The 15,366-nt window shown below is 53.2% G+C and overlaps 4 non-coding genes across 4 annotated transcripts; 2 read left to right on the top strand and 2 right to left on the bottom strand.

Annotated features, from left to right (window-relative positions):
* The first annotated feature begins 6,525 nt into the window (after positions 1-6,525).
* Positions 6,526-6,597, top strand: TRNAC-GCA (transfer RNA cysteine (anticodon GCA)). Its single transcript has one exon. It is a non-coding gene; the product is annotated as a tRNA-Cys (tRNA).
* Positions 6,598-7,646: 1,049 nt separating this feature from the next.
* TRNAC-GCA (transfer RNA cysteine (anticodon GCA)) lies at positions 7,647-7,718 on the bottom strand. The gene has a single exon. It is a non-coding gene; the product is annotated as a tRNA-Cys (tRNA).
* Positions 7,719-8,484: 766 nt separating this feature from the next.
* TRNAC-GCA (transfer RNA cysteine (anticodon GCA)) lies at positions 8,485-8,556 on the top strand. The gene has a single exon. It is a non-coding gene; the product is annotated as a tRNA-Cys (tRNA).
* A 2,510-nt stretch (positions 8,557-11,066) lies between these two features.
* Positions 11,067-11,138, bottom strand: TRNAC-GCA (transfer RNA cysteine (anticodon GCA)). Its single transcript has one exon. It is a non-coding gene; the product is annotated as a tRNA-Cys (tRNA).
* Positions 11,139-15,366: the final 4,228 nt, after the last annotated feature.

The following is a 15,366-nucleotide window of genomic DNA, read 5'->3' on the forward strand; positions in this document are numbered from 1 at the left end:
GAGGAAAATAGGCGATGTGTGAGCCCGTGATGGAGCGGATGTGAGTGCGGCGCACTGGCCTCTCTCCTCGTTTCCTCTCGCCGTGCAGGGGCCCAGTGCTGCTACGTCCGTTTCTCGGAGCCAGGACCTCAGTGGGGCTGTAGGTTGGAGTGAGGCTGAGACTCTTCGAGACTGTGCTCAGGGCCAGGACAGTTTGAAGGAGGCTGGAAGGAGGTAGAGGGCAGGGACACCTCCGGGCCCCTGTCCCATGGGGCGCCTCAGCCCAGTGGGAGACAGGGCGCCTGCCCGCTGCAGACAGGAGGTGCCACACTCTCGGGGTCTGCGTGGGCTGGCGTCAGAGCTGCCCCTGTCCAGGTCAGAGTCCAGGGAAGTGCTGCACCCACCCAGCGCCCGTTCCTGACCCGAGAGAGGGGGGTTCCATCCCCAGGGGGGCATTGAGACTGTCCTGGAGGGACAGGGCTGTCCCGGGGCAGTGCCCAGGTGGACTCTGGCGCTGTCCCAGGGTCTCTCCAGGTCTGGGCTGTCTCCCGGCTCCACCCCCACCTCGGTACTGATGGGGCCATTCTCTCCCCAGCACCTGCAACTGCACACCAGGATGGGGGGTCCCAGCCCCGCCAGCCTGAGCAGGACTCCGAGAGGGGCACCAGCCCATCCCCAGGGCCCGTTCCTGGGCTTCAGTACATGGTGTTTCCTTCTGGGTCCGAGAGCTTCTCCCTCAAAGCCCCATTCCTGTCCCCAGCACCCTGAATCTGCCCAGGGCCTGCAGCTGGACCCACTGCCCATCTCTGTCCTGACTCTAGAACGGGGGTCACAGACGCCCCTCAGCCACCTCAGGGGAGGGGGACAGTGGTCGAAGTCAGGGCATGAGGGGCTTCTCTGCAGGGAGAGACAAGACTCTCAGTGAGAAGACCACCCCCCCGCCGTCTCGTGGTCAGGAGGAGACAGAAGGTCAGTGTCAGGAGGGTGGGGGTCTCTCTGGGCTGAGCAGGGGTGAGGGGAGCTGAGGACTCTGCTCAGTTGGGGCCTGGGCTGGGGTCCACGTGCCTCACTCTCTCCGCTCAGCAAAATGCACCTAGTGCCAATGACAGGGGACAGAGATGGGAGGAAGTGGACACTGGGAGGCTCTGATCCTACCCAGCGGTGTGGCAGCCTCACGGAGCTGTGATACGGCCAGTGACTCTGTCCACCTCTCCTGGGTGCTGTGTCCCCACACTCTGTCCCCACCCAGCTAGCAGGGCAGTGGGGGGATTTTCTTCCCATTCCCTCCAGCCTCCATCCCGCCTCCCGTCCACTCGGCCACACACTGACCATCATTCACGCGTGTCCTCCCTGAGGCTCTGTGGCTCAGTGGACACCCGTGGGTTCCAGCAGCAGTGACCAGGTGGAGGGATCCCGCTCCCACCTGAGAGAGTCTCATCCCCGTGTCTCCATGAGAGACAGCACACAGAAGAGAGGAATTCACACCTAGGAAGCATAGGAAGATCCGGCACTGAGGGCTGGGCTGGGGGCTCTGGGAGGGCCTTTGGGTGCAGGAGGCTCAGGGCAGCCCCCGCCCACAGGCCCCCCCAAGTACAGGGCTGGGGGTAACCACTACACAGCACGGAGTGTGGGCAAATGCATGCGGAGGGACCAGAATCTATAAACCGAGAGTCAGTGGTTTGCTCCCGCCGTCACGTGCAAATATCATATCAGAGAGACAAGGAGCTTTGTTTGACGGCTCTGACTTGATTCTGATCAGAAAACCGAGGCAGCAGAGTACGGCAGAGCTGGGAGTTTTCATGTGCCTCTTGGCCTTTCAGATTTCTTGAGAAAGTCCCTGTTCATTTCATCGCCCCATTTTCTGATGGAGTCGGATGTTTTCTTCTTGTAGAGTTCAGCCAGTGCCTTGTATATCCTTGATATTAAACCCTGATCAGAAGGCTGTTGGCTTATCTCTGTTTATCTCTGTTTCCACTTGCTTGGTCAGTGGCATTTCGTCTTTGAAGATACCTTTATCTTTAATGTTGTGGAGGGTTTTTCCAACATTTTCTTCAATGTATCTAATGGATTCTGGTCTGATGTGGAGGCCTTTAATCCATTTTGATCTGAATTTTGTGTATGGTGTTAGACAGAGTTCTAACGCTTTTTTTTTTTTTTTGCGTGTAGCTATCCAGTTTTGCCAGTACCATTTGTTAAAGAGGCTTTCTTTGCTCCACTTTATATTTCTTGCTCCCTTATCAAAGATTAGATGATCATACATTTGAGGGTGTGTGTAAAGATAATCAACCCTATTTTATTGGTCTGCAGGTCTGTCTTTGTTCCAATACCATGCTGTTTGATTATTACCACGTTTTTAGCAGAGTTTGAGGTTGGGGAAGGTGATGCCTCCCATCTTTCCCCCCAAGAATTGCTTTAGCTATTTATGGGGGCTTGTTGTTCCATATGAATTTCAGGAGTGTATGATCAATTTCTTTGAAGAATGTCATGGGTATCCTTATAGGGATCGCATTGAACCTGTATAATGCTTTAGGGAGTGTTGCCATTTCGACAACGTTAATTCTTCCAATCCATGAGCAGGAGATTGTTTCCATTTCCTCGTGTCCTCTCTGTTTTTTATTTCTTTTTTTGGGGGGGTCACACATCGCGATGCACAGGGGTTACTCCTGGCTCTGCACTCAGGAATCACTCCTGGGACCATATGGGATGCTGGGTGTGTAAAACACAAAAAAGAAAAGAAAGGGGCGCCACACCAGGGAGGTTGAATGGCGATGACGAGGCAGGTGAAGGAAGGAACGGAGCCCAGATGGTTGGTCTCACCGCAGTTTTATTCCAAACTTCTTTCTCCATTCTCCTCTGATTCTCCTCCTGCTCTTCCTCCCCCATGCTACTTCATTCTCCTTCTCTGCTTCCACTCGACTCGCCCCCGCCCCCTCATACAGCTACCTTAAATCTCCCGCATCTGCTCCAGATGCTGTAGGGTGTGGTTACAATCCATAGAGGGTAAAGTTCTATCCCTTAGAAGATGCTTTCACTAGGACAGAATCTCTCTCAGAGGGACATCCGCCCAAGAGCAGAATCCCATGGGTGTGTTTCTCCTCTCTTTGTCCGACTAACGTATAAGTATTCATATTATAAATCAATTTGTAAGGACATAGCAAGAGACGCATTAAGCTTATAGAATTGCTCTCCGCGGGTCACCTCGATCTCAGACTACAGTGCTCAGGCCAGATTAGTCTTTCCTAGCCCTAGCAGGGTCCTAGTCTCGTCGTTGCTTTTGGATCATGACATGATAAGCCCATGACCAAGCTCTTAACATATAGTTAAGCATTAGGCGCTTTGGCCAGGCCCATCTCGATGCCAGGGTAGCACACAACTCACCGCTTGCCCTGGGTCCGTCCTTTCCCCCGTTGGGACCCTGCTTTTGAGGGTGCTAGGAAGCAAAGGCAGCTGAGGCTTAAGTCAAGAAAGCAGATGCCCAGGAATGAATAATATTTGAAGCCAATTAAATCCCATGTTACCAAAGCATATTAATAAATGTCTTTCTTTGTCCATACAAAAAGGATATTGTTTTAAGGTAAACTATTCAAAAGACATAAGAGAGGAGAAAGACAATATTAACTTACAATACAAGTACACTTGTCCTAGCAAGGTCTGACCTTATAAATTAAGAGTTTGATTAGAGGAAGAGCAGATAAACTGGTAGAAGTGGTTACAGATAAACAAAGGAATGGAAGTGACTCGGGAGCACTTTGATGGGCGTGACTGATAAACCTAAGCTCCTTGTGGCAAGGGGAGCAGGACAAACCAATGATATCCAACACTGGGAATCAAACTCGGGTCGGCCGTATGCAAGGCAAACACCCTACCTACTGTGCTATCGCTCCAGGCTCCTCGTGTCCTCTTTTATCCTTAGTTAAGCTGATTCCAAGGTACTTGATTTTCTGAGGCATGATTGTGAACAGGATTGTTTTCTTCATATCACTTTCCTCTCTCATTATTTGCATATAGGAAAGCCTTGGAATTTTGGGTATTGATTTTATAGTCTGAAACTTTACTATACAAGTCTATTATTTCTAGGTGGAGCCTTCTTAGTAAAGGCTTTAGGGTTCTCTAAGTATAGTATCATGTCATCTGCAAATAGTGAGAGCTTGATTTCTTCCTTTCCTATATGGATGCCCCTAATATCTTTTTCTTGCCTAATCACTATTGCAAGTACTTCCAGTACTATATTGAACAGAAGTGGTGAGCATGGATATCCTTTTCTTGTCCCTGATCTTAAGAGGAAAGGCTTTTAGTTTATCCCCGTCGAGGATAATGCTTGCTGTAGGCTTGTGGTAAATGGTTTTGACTACATTGAGGAAAGTTCCTTCAATTCCCATTTTGCTGAGAGCTTTCATCTTGTCAAATGCCTTTTCTGCATCTATTGATATGATCATATGGTTTTTACCTTTTCTTTTATTGTATCACTTGTATCACTTGTCATCCTGTTGATCTTTGATTTGCTTGAGTGGGCACCAGTAAGGTTGCCATTCATTCCTGTCGCGTGCTAGTGTAGCCCAATGGTATCTGCTCGCTCCAGGAACATGAAGAGCCTCAAACCGTTTGTTCAGGGTTTTGATGAAGAAGTCTGACCATCATGTAGGTGGGTGGCCACATGGTCTTTTGACGTCCCATGGAATCCAGCCGGTAACAGCTCTAGTCCAGAGGTCATCTCGAAATCGCATTACGTGTCCGGCCCATCTGATTTTCGACACCTTGGCAAAAGAAACAGCATCCTTGATTCTTGATCATCAACAGAGGTCGGAACTCCGGATTCCTTCTCTCACTTGAGTGAAACGTGATACTCCAAGCATAGCTCTTTTGATTCCTCTTTGGGATACACAAGTAGCGTTTTCATCCTGTTTTCATAGGGCCCAGGTCTCTGAGGTGTATGCTAGTGTAGGAAGAACCGTGGAATCGAAAAGATGTGCCTAGAGCCAGAGGTTCTTTGTCCTCTTAACCACTTCTTCAACGCTCTTGAAGGTGTTCCATGCTGCTCTCTTCCTCCTGTGTAGCTCTGGTGCCAAGTCGTTTCTCATGTTGAGTTCTCCCAGGTACACATAGCTGCTGCACTCAGAGATGTTTGTACCATTGAGAGCAAATGGAGCATCAGGGACTAGTTTGTTTTTCATGAACATTGTCTTGGTGAGATTCAGCTGCAGTCTGACCTTTCCACACTCGTGGTTGAAGTTGGCCAACATCTGTGCCACTTGGCTAATGTTTGGTGTTATGAGAACGATGTCATCAGCGAAGCGGAGGTGGTGTAGTTGCCGACCGTCTATCTTCACTCCCATGTCTTCCCATTCCAGTCCTTCTTCGTTTTGGCAGTCTAGTTCATCCCTGAGATTTTATCAGCCTTAATAAAATCCACTACCCAGCCACCGCCACGCTCCCTGCCACTTTCCGGACACTCGGGCCGAACCTCACGCATGAGTGAAGCCCCACAGAACCAGGTAAAGCAGAACTTTGTGACCTTGGACTTCAGGCTCAATGAGACCCGGAAACAAGATCCTCTGTCTGCCTCCTCCAATCTCCGGCACCCCAGGGATCAAACCCAGATGCCCCACCCTACCCGCACCAGATAAATACCTCATTGACTGACCCACTACCTCTATTACCCAGCCACCACAGAGTTCCAGGCAACTTTCTGGCTGCACGACACATCATAGGACACTTAATACCCATTTTCCATAATTTCCGCACCATATTTGATGGGGTTCAAATATGGTGCGAACTATGGAAACACCTGTAAGGGTGATTGGAGGCCACCCTAAAAGCCTCCATCCCTCTCAGAGAGTCCGGCAAGCTACCAAGAGTACTCCACCCCCACGGCAGAGCCTGGCAAGCTACCAGTGGCGTATTCAATATGTCAAAGACAGTAACAATGGGTCTCATTCGCCTGACACTGAAAGAGGCCCCAGTATGGCAATGTTAAGAAGGATGAGCAAGGGGCCGGAGCGATAGCACAGCCGGTAGGGCGTTTGCCTTGCACGCGGCCGACCCGGGTTCGATCCCCGGCATCCCATATGGTCCCCCAAGCACCGCCAGGAGTAACTCCTGACTGCAAAGCCAGGAGTAACTCCTGACTGCAAAGCCAGGAGTAACCCCTGAGCATCGCTGGGTGTGACCCAAAAAGAAAAAAAAAAAAAAGAAGGATGAGCAAGGAGACCCTGATAAAATCTCAGGGACGAACTAGACTGCCTAAACGAAGAAGGACTCTTTTATTGATATCATAGATTATGTTGATTGACTAGCGAATGTTAACCTATCCTTGCATCCCTGGGATAAATCCCACTTGGTCATGGTGTATGATCTTTTTGATATGTCATTGGATTCCATTTGCAATATTTTATTGGGGATCTTTGCATCTGCGTTCATCAGTGATATTGGTCTGTAATTTATTATTTGTCTTTTTGTGTCACACCCAGCCGTGCTCAGGACTTATTCCTGGTTAGCACTCAGAGCTCATCTGGGTAAAGATGACTATGACACCCATCCAACAGGTGTGGGGGCATAGCTCAGGGGTAGAGCATTTGACTGCAGATCAAGAGGTCCCCGGTTCAAATCCGGGTGCCCCCTCATTTTCCCTCATGTTGATATTGTGATTTGTCCTGCACTTCTATTTCCCAATGTCCACTGGCATTGGGTGGGGCTCAGGGCACTGTATGGGGTGCCAGAGATCAAACTCAGGTCAGCCACATGCAAGGCAAGTGACTACCACTAAACCAGCACTCTGACTACTCCTGGATCTGCACATAGGAATCACTCCTGGAAGTGTTTGGGGATACGGGGGATTTGAATATGTGTATGCCACATGCAAGGCAAGGGCTGTACCCACAATACTATTGCTCGGATCAGACAAGTGTTTGGGGGATTTTTATTTTTTTAGTTTGGGCCACACCATCAATGTTCAGGGTTTACTCCTGGCTCTGCACTCAGGAGTCTCTCCTGGTGGTGCTCTGGGGACCATATAGAATGCTGGAATTCACACATGGTTGGTCTCAGAATAGCAGGCCCCTAGCCGCTGAATCAGACATGTGCTTTGAAGTGTGGACCAGCAGAGGTTGTTTGAAGACACAGCGCTGGTGATATGACTAGAAATATTGCTGTGTCATCCCTGCATACCTTCAGGGCCTGCAACTGGCCCTGAGCAGAAGGTCAGTCCCACCTCAGTCCTGGGGAGCCTTGGGTAGAGGGGGTCACGGAAGAGCATGGCTCACTGACAGAGGAATGACCCCGGGGAGACACTCCTCAGGCCAAATCCAAAGCTGCTCACAGGAAGGACCGAAATAATAGACACAGGTGCTGGCTGAAAGGCTGAGGGAGCCCCAGTGCTGGAGCCTTCTGGAAGCTCTGCTGAAGCTGCCCTCATTCTACTGCACAGTTGGCCATGGACGTTTGGTTTCCTGGCTCACCCCACATTCTGAGTAATCTTCTGGGGTGTGTCTGGGTCAAATGGTGCTTTTCTGGACCCTCCAGATGATTCTAGCAGACGTTTGTGTAAAAACCACCAACTGCTGTGTCTTCCCCTCTGACGTTCTAGAAAGCCAGGAATCTGTGCTCGATGCCAATGGACATTGGGAAATAGAAGTGCAGGGGAAATCACAATATCCACATGGGGGAAAAGGAGGGGGCACCCGGATTTGAACCGGGGACCTCTTGATCTGCAGTCAAATGCTCTACCCCTGAGCTATGCCCCCACACCTGTTGGATGGGTCTCAGAGTCATCTTTACCCAGAGTCACCCTCACACCCCACAGCACAGGGCAAGATTCCACTCATCTCTCCACGCTGGAAAGACCAACCAGGGACCCTCCCTCAACTACCTCAGCTCTGCCTGAGCAACCCCAGGGTCCCCACCTTCACAGGCAGCACCTGCCCCTCCCCACTTGTCATGAGCTTCAGCACCCACAGCGGCAGAGACATCATTTCTGGAGGACCTTCAGGATAAACTTCTCTTCTTTGATACAACACACAAGTGCCATCGGCAGCTCCTGCCCATGTCCTGCACCTGCACAGAAGGTGTCTCTGCATTGAAATTGACATCCCCAGTGGGGCGAAAGGCTTGGGGGAGGGGCTGATGACCTTCTTCCTGTCCTGATTCACACAGTCTCCTGGGAAGCTCACGGGGACCTCCTCCAGCTCAAGGAGTCTGTGTGACTTGAGTCTTCTGTGCTTCCTGAAGGGACAGCCAGAATATCTAGGATCCTGATTCAAGTATAAGGTCATTTTGTACGTTCGATCAGCTGCTGGGCTACACAAGAGGCAAGGGGAAGAGAGGGACTCAGAGACCCCATTTCTGCCCTCTGCTTAATCCCCACTTGCCTTGAGGCCAAACTGCAGGCTGCAAGGAGGCTCCTAGGAGACAGGTCTGGAAGCTTCTGAGAGTGGGCAGGGGAGAGGCCTGACTCACCCAGTGACAGGGACTCACGGGGAAAGGTGCTTATCAGGTAGTATGGACATGCCAGGGGGCATAGCTCAGGGGTAGAGCATTTGACTGCAGATCAAGAGGTCCCTGGTTCAAATCCGGGTGCCCCCTCCTTTTGGATCCTAAGTCACTCACTTGCAGCTTAGGAGATCATTGATGGTCAGAGAGCTCATTCATGGCCTGTGAGGCCCCCTCAGAGTCCCCTCCCAGGCTGAAGCAGCCCTCATGTCCCTCTCTGAAGAATCCCCTCTCACCCCACTAAGGCCATTGAGGCCCCTGAGCTGCCTGGGGTTCCCCTCGATAGCCCCCACCCCACAGAGTAGGTCAGGGCCACTCAGCTCTTGTCCCGTCCCTCTCGGCCACCCTCCCCACTCCCAGCAGACACGTGCTCGGCCAGGTGCTCTCCTGCAGTGGACTGAACCTCCTTCGGCTCCTGTGCAGGTGAGAAAGAGCAGCACCCAGCCTGCAGGTCACAGGTCCCAGGGCAGCACCCCCAGCGTCTCTGCTGTGAGCCCCTGTCTCTGTGACCACAGCAGCCCCGCCTCAGTGCAGGGACAAGAACCTGCCAGGCTGGGAGCTGCTGTGTGGGATGAGCATCCCTTCCCTGAGCTGGGATCTGCTGTCCTTATGGAAATGAGGGTCCTGGGATTGACCTATCAGGTCACAAGTAAGGCTACCCAGGGCAACCAATCAGAGCGCGTATGTAAATAAGGGGCTGCCAGGCGGCCTGAGTGTCCTGCCCCTCCCTCTGGGCTTAAGGCTGTTTCTAGAATGTCCTATTAGCTTAGTTTTCCAGCATAGTTTCCTGGTTGCTGCCCGTCCTCCCCGGGCCGGTTCCTTCTCAGGCTGTGAGTCCCCTCTCAGTGTCACACGCGGGCTCTGAGCGGCTCAGGGGCTGTCCTGTGTCCTGGGGGCTTGGCACTGGGTGGTCCCCGACAACGCAGCATCGCCCGCACTCCCGGCCTGCCCCAGGGCTGGTCTCGGGTCCCACGTCCATGCTCCCTGGGCGCTGGGGTCACCCTGGGGCAGACCGAGGGGCACAGAGCAGCCGTGTGGGGTCCCCCCTGTCAGACAGACCCAGCCAGAGCCTGCACTCGGCCCCCAACCCCAGTCCCTCCCCTCCCCCGCTCGGAGACCTGCTGGCCCCCATCAGAGGACTCTTCACTGTGTCCTGGTGCTCCTGTGGGCAGAGGCTCCCACCCCCCAGGATCTTCTGGCCCCGCATTCCTGAGTCCCCCTGAGGCTCAGGCTCGGGTCCCCTGGGACCATCCGTGCAAGGTCAGTCCTGATCCCAGCCTGCAGCAGCGGCTGGAAAGTCTGTGTGTGGGGTCCTCCCTCTGCTCCCATTCCCTCCCCAGGGCTGGTGCTCCCCAAACCCCCCTCCTTCAGGGCTGGGTCCTGTCTGCACTCCATGCGGGGAGGGGGGAGGGCACCTGGGAATTGTCTGCATCTGCCTCTGCATCCTGGACTGCTGACTCACACCTGATGGGGGTCCCAGGGACTAGCACCCCTGTCCCTCCCTGCCCCGGGCTGGGCATCCTCACAGGCCCCCCAGTACCCCCACCTCCTCAGCACCTTGGGCCACCCGCCCGCACCCACAGTCTCCAGAGAAACTCGGTGCGGTGGGAACCATGTGGAAATCGGGTGCCGCAGAGCCCCGCCCCCAAGAAGGCCGGGAGGCCGCGGAGGATGGAGACTTGGCCAGGCAGGGAGACTGTGCAGGTGGCCACGGCCGGACACAGGCTCCATCAGGACCCTCCTCACTCCTGCTCTCGACTCCTCGGGCCCTGAGCTCCCCAGGGCAGACGCTGGTGTCTGACATGACCAGCAGCAGCTTCTCGTGATAAAGCTCCTTGCTAAGGGGACCTGTGCTGTGCATGACGCAGGCGAGACGGTCCGGCAGCAGCCCCGCCGGCCCAGTGTCCCTCTCTGACACTCTCCAGCCCTGCAAGCTGACAGGGTGCTCTCGGACCCCCCTGAGAGGAAATACTCTGCCCTCTTGGGTCTAGGCGAGATTGATGGTGCCTGCCAAGTGACATTTTTTGATGTGGTTTTCTTGTTTGTTTGGGCCATACCTGGTGGTGCTCAGTACTTAGTCCATGCTCTGTGCTCAGGGATCATCGTTGGCAGGTTTGGGCTTGGGGAACTATGTGGGATGCCGAGTACTGAACGTAGGCCTGCCAAGTGCAAGGCTGTTCCCTGCCCACTGCACTCTCCTCTCCTGCCCCTGCAAAGCCACTCTTTCCCGTACCGTGTCTTCTTTTCCTTTGGTCCATGATGTCTCAGGGAATCACCTGCTGCTCATCCCCTCCCCCCCTGAGACCCTCCCCACGCTCAGGGCGTGGATTCAGCCTAATTCCCACGGCAACTCCCAGTCAATGGCAGATGCCCCCGGGCACAGATGCCCAGGGATGGCCCTGCTGTCCTGTGTCATCTCCTCCAACCCACCTGCAAGCTGTCCCAGGCAGCTCTGGGTCTCCGTGGCCATGGTTTGGTAGGCGAGCCCTCCGAGCCCTACAGAGCCAACAGGGGCTCCTGAGAGGGGCTCAGGGGTCCCCCACGGGCTGTGAATGAGCTCTCTTACCACCAATGGGTAAGTGAGTGACTTAGGACCCAAAAGGAGGGGGCACCCGGATTTGAACCGGGGACCTCTTGATCTGCAGTCAAATGCTCTACCCCTGAGCTATGCCCCCTGGCATGTCCATGTGGCCTGATGAGCACCTTTCCCCGTGAGTCCCTGTCTCTGGGTGAGTCAGGCCGCTCCCCTGCCCACTCTCAGAAGCTGCCAGACCTGTCTCCTAGGAGCCTCCTTGATGCCCAGCCTCAGGGTGGTGGGTCAGCAGAGGGCAGAGACAGGGCCTTTTCCATGGCCTCTTTGGTTTTGCCCAGGGCTTAACATGATCCCCAATTCCCTCCTGAACCCCCAGTCCTACCTCTGTCCCTCCCTGAGGCTGGAAATGACCTGAATGAGAGTCCCGGCCTCAGGCGTGGGTTTCGTGCGGCCTCAGGCACATCCCATCTGTGACAGGAGCTGAGCAGGCTGGTGGCCTTAGGGTCAGGCGTGAGCGGTGGGGGCCTGGCAGTGCCCAGAAGAATTTGCCGTGTGGTTTGAGGCTGTTTTCCGCCGTGGTGCTACTGGCCGCACCTGTCCCGTGCAAAGCAGCAGCTCAGAGTGGGAATTTTGTGATTTTTTTTTTTTCATCTCCAGCAGGGTCTCTGCCTGGCGTGCATGTCCCAGATTGCTCATCTCCTAGAGCATCTCTGTCCCCGAGTTACTCAGCGCAGTGAGTCTGCAGATTCTTTTGGGACCCTCCATCTGTGTCCACTGAAGGGAGTCGGGAGCACTGTTCCCGGAAGCCCCAAGCAGGTGTGTCCCTGAGTGGGCCCTCTGCAGGGTCTACACGGACACATCAGCTGGGGGTGTCTGGTCCTGTAGGTCCACGGACGGGCACAGACCTGACCCTGTGCCACGGCGCCCCCTGGCCGTCCCACTGTGAACTGCAGGCGAGAGGACAGGGGGTCCTGGGGGGTGGGGATGGAGCCCCCCAGGCTGTGTGGCAGTGCCTCAGTTTACTCGAGCAAACATGCAGGTGCTGCGATGGACATGGAGGTGGGCCTGGTGTGAAACAGGAAGAGGATGCGATGAGAAAGGATCAGGGGACAGCAAACTTCCTTGTTCAAAGGAAATGAAGGTTAATTCCCCCAACCCATGAGCAGGGGATGTGTTTCCATTTGCTTGTGTCCTCTTTTATTTCTTGAAGTAGCATTTTGTAGTTTTCTTGGTACAGGTCCTTTACCTCTTTAGTTAAGCTGATTCCGAGGTACTTGATTTTCTGAGGCATGATACAATGCCCAAAAGGGGAGAGGGAGAGGGAGAGAGAGGGAGGGAGGAAAGAAGGGAGGGAGGGAGGGGGGGAGGGAGGGAGGGAAAGAGAGGGAGAGAGAGAGAGAGGGAGAGAGAGAGAGAGGGAGGGAGAGAGAGAGAGAAAGTTTCCGCCCAAGAGGCAGGCGAGGGGTGAAATGTACACTGGTGGCGGGATGGGTGTTGGAATAATACTGTATGACTGAGATTCGATCATGAATGGTTTTGTAATGCTCTAATAATAATAATAATAATAATAATAAATTTAAAAAGTAAAACGACGGGCAGCTCCAGTCAACCTTCGAGAGAAGCGTTGAGGCAGCTTCCCAGACTACGAGACAAACAGAAGAAGCAGAGTCTAGACACTCAGAGACATAAACGTGACTAAGTTGAAAGCAGGAGGTGCAAAGGCCAGCTCTGAAAGCCCCAGAAAGAGAAATGCCGGAGGTGACAGGATACTGGAAAGTTTTCCACCTAGATGGACGTGGTTTGCTCTAGAAAGATCCTGCTCGTGCCAGCATGAAGGGTAAAACGTGGCCCCCGCCACATTGGCCTGTGGCTCCCGATCCCAGGACCGAGGGGACTCCTGGCGTTTCCGGAGTGAATGACTCGGGTGATAAGGACAGAGGCACAGGGCAGGCGGGACTCGTCAAACCGTGGGCTGGTCTCCTGGTCTGAGGCGCCTGATATGGTCATTCAACTACTACTCGGTGCTGTGGGTCACTTGAGACACCACAGACATGAAAGTTCTTACAAAAGGCACCGACATTAACTCTTAGAAAAAGCAGTTGAGGGGCCAGAGAGAGAGTACAGTGGGTAGGGCTCTCTCCCTGCACACAGCCATCCCCAGTTTAAGCGCTGACACCCTGTATGGTTCCCTGAACGCTACCAGAAGTGACTCCTGAGCGCAGAGCCAGGAGCAAGTCCTGAGCACCACCCGTGTGGCCCAAAAACTGATTAAAATTTTTTTTTTTTTTAAAAAGAAAGCAATTCTTTGGTGGGCTTCCTTTGTGAGACACATTCCAGACTGGAAATCCAGGCCAGCGGAAGGGACGGGGAGAAAGTCTATCCCCGTGAAATTGCTACGGCATTTCCAGGACCAGCAGCTGTGACGCCACAGAAGACAGGAGTGGGCATGTCTGTTCCCCGAGAGTCCTCTCCCTGGGAAAATTATACTAAAATCACTTTGCACTCAGGGCTCGAGAGGCAGCACAGCAGGGAGGGTGCTGACCTGGGTTCAATTCCTGGCATAGATATATTTCCCCTGAGCCTTGGCATAGTGATCCCAGAGCACAGAGCCAAGAGCAAGCCCTGAGCATCGCTGGGTGTGATCTCAAACTCCCCCCACCCACCTGCTTTTTTCTTTTTATGCACTCGTTAAATGTTGTGGGAAATCTTGTGTAGTCAATGGACAAAGTAGTTGGGGCCTGAGGTGATGACTAACTCCAGGAATAAATCATTTTGAAATAGTGCTGTCAATGCGTGTTAATGCATATCCAAGAAGGATAGAGGCTAACTTAATAAAGATCGAGACGGGGAAAGATCCATACTTTATGATGCTTATTGTAAATGAAATCATGTAAAAAATAAAGTAAACAATGATGAGCTAGAGCAGACTGTAGGAGGTGAAGTTATCTGAAATCACGGGGCAAATAGACAGAAGAAAGAGCCCAATGGGGGTGAGGTGCCACCAGCAGGTCAGCCTGTATCTGCAGGGCGAGTGCCTCAGCAGCCTGAAGGTGCCTTCAAACCTACCGCTGTGCCCTTGGCCCGACCCCAACAATTTGGGACCAAGTTTACCAAGAAATTAAAAGGCACAAAGTTAGGTATGTGGGAGCCACGCCCACAAACCTCTGGATCAGCTATACAAGCTCACTTATTGGCCTTTTCTCAGAGACCCATAAATAAGTCTCAAAAGAGATCAAAAGCTGCAGTTAATCTTGGACCCCCGCATAGCTGAACAGACCTGGGTAAATCAGAGGGGAGGGGGCGTGGGTCAGCCTGGTACCCACCCAAGCAAAGTCCCCGGCAGTCGCTTGCTCCCACAATCCAATATCGCTGCCCCACTCCCGGCCTGACTCCTCGGTCTCAGGATGGACCTCACTGAGACATAATCTGCTGAAAATTCAGGTATGTGGGTTTTGTGACTGAAATCTCCAGGCTTTCTCGGGGTTGGGATGGGCTACCTCCCCCCACCTCCCTGTACTTCCGCAAGCCTTGTCAGTCACACTCACCCCCCAAAGCTGCCATTCAGTTAAAAAGCTACTCCAGCCTTACTGTCCTGATCAAAGTACTGAATGACCTGAACAAACACCGTGACCTCTTAGCACCTGTCACACCATCCTGCACGAAAGGAAAAGGAGAGAGAGAGAGAGAGAGAGAGAGAGAGAGAGAGAGAGAGAGAGAGAGGGCAAGAAGGAAAATGCCTCCCATAGAGGAAAACTGGGGGTGGGGAGTGTTGGGGGGTGGTTGGAGGGAAACAGGAGACATTGGTGGTGGGACATGCACACTAGGGGAGGGATGGGTGCTGGATCAGTGTGTGACTGAAACCCACTCATGGACAGCTTTGTGATGGTCTATCTCATGAATACTCAATTAAAAAAAATTTTAATGTAATGTGGAGTTTATGCCTGCTTCAGTCAACTTAATCAGTGGCTGAATAAATAGCAGTATTCCTATTTTTGTTAGGACCTTTCCAACTTAGACCTTAATAAACGATGGAAGGACCGGGGCGGTTTCTCAACAAGCAAGCCCCGGGCTGTACATGATGGAGGCCTGGCTCTGGTTCCCTGAGCAGACAGGAAAGGACCCCAGGTGCAAGGACCCCAGAAGTCGCAGCAGGAACATCGCTGGAGCACAGCCAGGTGAGAACTAGGCTGGGACACAGGTGGGAGGGGCTGTTTCCGTGAGGGATGGGGCCCTGGGGGCAGCCAGGGCAAGCCCAGGGCATTGGTGAAGGACCGTTCAGGAGCCCTGGGAAGGTGCTTCCAGCCTAGAGGGAGCAGTGGAAACTTGCTCTGAACTGTAGGCATTTGGGGGTGACTGGGTGAAAGGCGCTC

This window comes from Sorex araneus, chromosome 1 (genome assembly GCF_027595985.1).
Source record: "Sorex araneus isolate mSorAra2 chromosome 1, mSorAra2.pri, whole genome shotgun sequence".
Taxonomy (NCBI): Eukaryota; Metazoa; Chordata; class Mammalia; order Eulipotyphla; family Soricidae; genus Sorex; species Sorex araneus.